The sequence below is a fragment of the Nothoprocta perdicaria genome, unplaced genomic scaffold (assembly GCF_003342845.1).
Source record: "Nothoprocta perdicaria isolate Ctin4 unplaced genomic scaffold, notPer1 scaffold_303, whole genome shotgun sequence".
Lineage (NCBI taxonomy): Eukaryota > Metazoa > Chordata > Aves > Tinamiformes > Tinamidae > Nothoprocta > Nothoprocta perdicaria.
The window spans coordinates 553,351-560,728 of NW_020455537.1; positions in this window are offsets into that span (position 1 = coordinate 553,351).

The following is a 7,378-nucleotide window of genomic DNA, read 5'->3' on the forward strand; positions in this document are numbered from 1 at the left end:
TCGTGAAATCATTGTCCATATTAATAAATCCTATTATTATTTCTTTCATGTGAGTGAAGTGCGTTTTGTCACTCACCCCTGCCGCCACTCGTTCCGTGACAGACTTTAAAGACTATCACAAGTTCTTCAAAAGCAGTAGCAAGTAGGAAGACGTGGCCTGGGCAAAGCATGTGGGTACTTTTCTGAGGCCTTTGGCCCATGACTCTGCCAAATGATGTGAGAATGCTGTTTTTGCAATTACATAATGCTAGGCTGTCTGATCAGCAAGCAATGCTCACAGCAAAGATATAGGTGACTAAAGCAAAGAGCTCTTTGCAAGTCACATACAATGGAAAGCTAAACAGAAGCTTGGGAGGTTTGCCTTTTGTCCTATTCTTTGAACCTCATGTGAAACTGTGAAAGTCACTTGGGGTTTTCTTTTATTCTTTTTTTTTTTTTTTTTTTAAATATGCATAGTTTCAGAGTGATGTAAGCATGATCCTCTCTCACTGAAATGAGGCATCCAAGCTGAAAAAAGAGTCACCTTAGGTTCTTCTCTTGTCAGTGAAGAGACCCAGGTAACAGACTGAGAACTACAGCAGGCTGAATTGCTCTCAACTGGCTCCAAAGTCCAGGCAGATGGAGCAAAAACTCAAATTTGGGGTTTGCAAAATCTTCCATTCTTTTTTCTGCTGAGATTAAAAAAGCTTGATTGTCAGAATGTGATAAACGATGAACAACTCAAAATCTTACAGTGTTAGCGGGAAAAAGTGCTCCAGCTGATGATGGAAGACAAAATTGGATGAAAAAATGAAGGACAAAGTGATTTTCATGCTTGCTGGAAAGTTCTGTTTAAAGTTATATAAATGAGAGAAACTGAGGGCATGGCATTTTCTATTTCCCTTTGTGGGGATCTGTAAAGGGTCACAAATGCATAGACAAAAATATTTCTGAAAAATTTTCTGCAAAGGAAACACTTCTTGAGAGTGACAGAGCCCTGGCACAGGCTGCCCAGGGAAGTTGTGGAGTCTCCTTCTTTGGAGATCTTCAAAACCCGCTTGGACGCAGCCCTGTGCCACATGCTCTAGGTGACCCTGCGTGAGCAGGGGGGTTGGACTAGGTGACCTCTGAGCTCCCTTCCAACCTTAAGCATTCTATGATTCTATGATTCCATGAATTGTAAACACCAAGCAAGAGTCCAGTTTGCTTTCAGACAAGACCTGAAGGAGAGGGAAAAGATTTCATTAATTGTGCTAGCCTAACTAGCCAAGAGTGACAGAGCCTGAGATACCGACTGGATAACTGGACTTGTTTGTTCAAATCACAGTTCTGATTTTAATACTAAAAATCTTGCAGGCTGATGACTTAGAAGGAAATTGGGTTAAGGTTTGTTTTTCTCCTTTAGATTCAAACAAACACTTGTTTGTATATGTGTGTTTGTGTTTTGTTTGTTTGTTTCAGGAGTGTTTTTAATAGGCTATAATGTGTGGTATGTTTGTATGGGCACATTTACATAATCGAATCAAGAAAACTTTGTGAGCTATCTGTAGAGATGGTCTAAACAAGGAGGACACAAACAGTTTTTCATGATGGCCATTTAGCTGCGTGATTATATGGTTGTCCCTGTGCTAAGGAGGTAGTCTGTCAAAAAGAAAAAAAGAAGGCAAATTATTTCATACTTTTAATTTCAGTTTATAGCAATCAATACATCTTCTTGCAAATCTCTGTCTAATGATCTTATATTCATATTGCTATATATAACTATTAGTAATGCATTGTTACCTAGATTTGTAATATGAGCATCATGACAGCATTTAATATTATTTTTAAAGAGATTTTATTTATAATGTAAATTTAAATTAATACATTTTAGTAAGCAAAATTATTGTGAAAGTCCTTAGATAATAAAACGTTTCCTACTTGATTATCACCACATTCACCTTCAAAAGGCATTTAATACTTTTACAAGCCATATGGTAATGGTTTCAAATTTGTACCTCCGTACTTGATGCTGTGCCTTGTTCCAATTGAAATTATGAGATGATGAGCATCTTACCATGAGTTCATAGTGTAGGGCACATGCCAGCGACTGGTGCTTCTCTCTTCATTACTGAAAACATTCCTATCTATTTGGTGCCTGTGCCTAAAGGCTGTATTTCCCTTACAAAGAATAAAATCCAACCGGCTGTCTTTTTATCTGGTCAAACAGAGAAATAAGAGAAATGAGGAAAGTATGTTTTTATGCTACATACAAAACTTAGTTTTATAGACACTTTCTTACTCAAATCTTTGGGCTTCTAAATTATGTCCTACATTTTCCATTTTGGAAAAGTAGTCTCTATTGTGAGACTTTCTCATAGTATTTTGAAGTTGTGTTAAAATGAGAGAAAAAACAAACAAACAAAAAAACACAATTAGCTATCTGCATTTTGCCATGAGGTCTTTTATTTCTACCCATATAGATTATACTAACAGAAAACCTGAAAGAAAGCACGCTGCAATTCTATCCAATTTTGGAAGCTTCTTTATCTGCAAAAGAAATTAAGGATCTTGTTTTCATTTCTTGAAGCTATAAGGAAATATGTGCATTATGACTTATCAGAAAAGCAAATTTTACAAGTTGTTAAATTTGAAACATTTAAATAGTCTTAAATAGAATGCCTAAGCATTGATTAACTAAGTAAGGTAGTACAAGGATCTGCGCTCTCATTCATTATGCATTTGATGCAAGGCAGACAAAGTTGGAAATACTTAAAGAGTTCCTGCAGGATGAGTGAAAATTACTGGATTTTTTTTCTTCAGTTAATATTCATTTTGGAAAAAAATGGTACGCCTCGGAAGCTGAGAAAGACACCACCTGGTTAGTTTACATCAGCGTCTTCAAACTGAACAATTTCTCCTTTCTTAAATCGCTGAGCCTGGCAGAAACTGCCCGCAATTTAGGGGTTTCTCAGCTAGGAGACAGGGTTTGTTCTTTGTTTTGTTTTGTTTATTGAATCTTTAAGAAAAAATGACAGGATGGTACTTTCTAGCAACATTATCTATGGTCTCCTTTCACACTCTCATTTTAGAAAGTTCTACTTATAGGTTCCTGTAATATAAAGATAGCACTGCTACTGCTAGTGCAGGTCCAGAATTAACTGGGCTAGGATGGACTTGTAGGACTTGTGGAATCTAAAGAAAGTTCAAGGATTGCAAAAATGTACAAGCTGGGAAGCATTTTCAGATGCACAGATCTTTAACACTTAAAAAATCTTTATTTGTTGAAATGTGTGTGACCATGTATTCAAGTTATATCTGAATTGAATCCTAAATTTCCGCTAAGACTTAGCAGCATAGTGAATTATTAGATGGACTTAACTATATAAGGTATTCTACTATCCAGCAACCCAGATGAGCTAACTGATTCTTGGTGAAAGCCCATGCCTTTCTGTGCCTAAATCTCAAATGGCTGTCTAATATTGAGAAACATTTCATTTCAACTTGCTTATTTACAGAAATAGAAAGAAAATTGAACTGGATATTGTGTATGCTTGTAAGGGTGGTTTTTTTTTTTTTTTTTTTTTTTTTTTTTGTTTTTTTTTTTTAATTCTAAATAGCTTTAGGGTCTTTTTTCCTTCCCTCCAAATGTAATGATAGTGCTTTGCATTTTCAGTAATTGAGAAACTGATTTTAATATTTTGAATCTGTTGTTAGTTTAACAACAAACACTGTAAAGCATAGTATTTCCAGTCCACTAATCTGGTTATCTGTCCATCCAGGGCAACTACTTGCATATAAACCTTTCGAAACTGCTGATACTTTTAACATAGTGCACTTAAAAATATATCAAAGAACACTAACATTTCTCTAAATGCTTCATTTTATGGTTAGGAAACTACATTTCAAACCATAAAATATTCAGCCAAACAAAATCTTTGCTTTCCCAGCCAGCGCTCATTTAAAGGTTAAAACTGGTGGGTATATGTAAAAGTCTAGTTTTTATCATCCACTTCTCTAATTGAAATGCTTATTATGGTAGCAGTAGTTTAAAAGCCTACGTGTGCATACATGTGCATACACACTCATTCCCAACTTTTCTATTTTATTTTTGTTCTCTCCCAGCTGTTACTATATAAATTTCTACTATGGTAATGAAAGAAAAGTCACTGCCAAGTCAGCCTGGATCTGAAACTGTAAATTAGGCCCCAAAGGAATCACAGAATCACCACTTTAATTTTCAGAATTTCAATGGAAAAATACAGAGCAGCATTCCTAGGTTATATCTAGATGCTTTATACCACAACAGTGATCATCTACAGATAGCCATTCCATGAAATTTAAAATTACTTCATCTAGTTTGACTTCCAAAGTATTTAAAACTATAATTGAGATTTGAAATTACAAAAAGAAATGTTTGTAGATAAATTCAGAATCATGCTGGTTAGCCACCTGCTAACCAATCTATTCCTCTTTATCTGAAATACTTTTTTCTCCAGTAAAGTATGTGTTAAGCCTGAGGGCCTGTCAGAATTTAACTTTGTTGGGTTATAACTTTGCTATATGATGCACTCATCTGCAGAAAAGAGAAATTGGTCTACAGTGTACTCAGCCTGCCCTCGTGGCAAATTACTGCCTATGAAAGCACCATTCAGGGTGTAGCAACTACTGTTAGTTATTTTATAATAATATTTTATTCACGGTCTTTCCTTTTGTTAACATTTTTTACAATGTTCATAATTAACAACTTTTCTCTCCTTTTCATGTCAAATATTTAATATTCTTTTTTATGGAACTTGAGTTTGACAGAACCAGCCTCAGAAGTTTCACATGTTTTATACTGCCAAGCATATGCTTTTTGTATACCCTTTGAATTAAAAATACGGCATCAGTGATATCAGCATAAAACACTAATTGTGTAGGATGTATGTAATCATCTAATCACAAATACCTTATGCAAAGAATAGATGAAAAAGTTTGCAGTCTAATATAATGCTATGTTCCTGCTCCTTTTTTTGTGTGTGTATGTCAAAAGCTTAGCCCCATTATGCTTACATTAATAACCCTGTTTCTGAGATACTTCTGATTTTCTTTTCTCCCTAGTATTGAAACTTATTAGTAGCTTATTTATTGTTAAATGTTTAGGATTTCTTTCATCACAGTAAGTTACCAAATGTTCAATAAATATTTGAAAAACTCCTGTCTGCCAGAATAAAATGGCCCAGACAAAGCTCTCATGTCCTCTAGTTGTATGTTGTACAGCTCCATGTCACCATTCCAGGAAATATCTCATATAGGAAGGAATATAGCTCTCTATAGGAATGAACTGAGTTCTGCAAGCCAGTTGATTGTGAATTACACATTTCGTAAGCAATGGGGACTTCATAGAGAACACCTTTTGTGGTAATGTGAATAGAATGGTAAAGATTGTTCATAAAAGTACTTTGTATTCTGTTTTACTTCCTTTCATTTTCTCAGATAAACTAAGCTTGAACTCTTGGGCAGGTGCTTTATGATGGAGTGAACTGTATGCAATATGTTCTGCATTTTGTTTGCTTTGAAAAATACTGTCTACAGGGTTTACAGAGCAGGCTATAGTGGTGGGGTTAATTCCATCCTGGAGTAAAACCTGAGGCTTCTAAAGGATGTTAACAACATGAGGTAGATAACATAGCCCAACAGTATATTATGAAAACTCTTATTGCCATCTAGTAAGCTCTGACAAATGATGGTTATATTTATCACGTTGCATTCTTCTTCAAGCAATATCTTTTATTCTTCACCTTGTTCCTCAGAGAACACTGAGATGTGAGAAACCTTTAGTGTGTTTAGACCATCAAAGGATAAAGTTACTGTTCTTAAGAATGGTATTCTTCGCAGAGTATAGAGAATGTTAAATATATCAGGTGGCCTAGAGTGGAAAGAATCTGCAGAGATGCTTTTCCATCAGCAGCGGATGGTAGTTTTGCCTCTCAGAATGACAATGATTGCATCATTGGCTGCTGCTCAAGCAGGTCTTCATCAGACTTTCTTTCAAAAGCAATGGGGAAGATGGGAGGAATAGCTTTTTTATGTGGGTTTTTAAATGCTGTAGTAAAGACATGATTGTCCAGTTTCATATTACTTCACTTCTTGATTGAATTAGATGTGGAAACAATTAAGGGAAGCTGTAAATACTTTCATGTTTAAAATCAAGGTTCTACAATGTGCTGAACTAAGTCTGAAGAGCAGTCTGACCTGGAGGAAGCATGTTACTTCTCACTTTTAAAAGCTTAGTTTAAGATTTCACGGCATGGAGATCATTTATTTGCACTTACTATACTTTTTGAGGTGCTCTGGACTTAGAGTTATTGACTGCATGATTCTCCAGCTTTTTAAGTACTGCTTTCAATCAGGATTTTTTTAAAATGTCTTATCAATTTAAGGCAGAAGTGATAAATAGGACAGGAAGAGAGGCAAACAACTTCTGGTGCACCTAATGATCTGAGGAAAGAAATATTTAAGTAATTTTGAAATATGTTGGCAATGCTCATCTGTCTCTGGATTTCCATGATTGGAAGCACAGGGTGAAATGGGAGTGGGGTATAAATTTCTTATTGAACACTGGCATCATAGAGTTGATTTTTGTGCAGGAATGAGCAGTGGTTTCTAAATAGAGTCACATTCAGTCTTTTAAGTTACATGAAAACTCTTTTGAAACAAACTCCATAGTTTACCCCAGATGGCTTTCTTTTAATCTTTTTTTTTTTTTTTTTTTTTTTTTTTGAATGGGTTGTAGTTAAAGATAGTGGTTCTGCAATGCTCAGAGAACTGCACAAGTAGAACATTTTAAAAAATCAGCTATCAAAATAACTTGTTCTGTTTTTTTGGGTTTTTTTTTTTTTGTCATATCAGCTCTGACTAACTTATTCTGAAGTTACGCTGACAGATATGTTGTGGAATCAGGCTCATGCTCTTAAATTTACTCCTTCACTATGTTTTTTTTGCTGCAGATAGCATAAACAAAACTCTGAATGAGAAGCTCTTGAACGGAGCTCTTGCTCAGAAATACCATTACAGCATTTAACAGAGTTAAGAATATGCACCTGAGGCACTTTATGTGGACAGTATTTATGGTTCCTTAGACTTTTTCTTAACTCTTTGTTCTGAAATTATTCCATTTGTCTGAAAGATATATGGCCAGTAGATCTTTTATGACAAAATTCACTAAAAGCTTTCATTTTCATGCCATGATTGTGATTATTTTACATCAAGATGCAATCATTTTTATACTACTATTTTTTTTATCTACATTTTTGTCTCTCTGTCATGATTTTTTTATTTGTGATTAAGGTCATACACAATGCCTAGAATTGAAGACACTAGCAGAAGTCGTAATCAAGAGATAGTAGGGAACAGTGAAAGCTTTACTGATGCATTA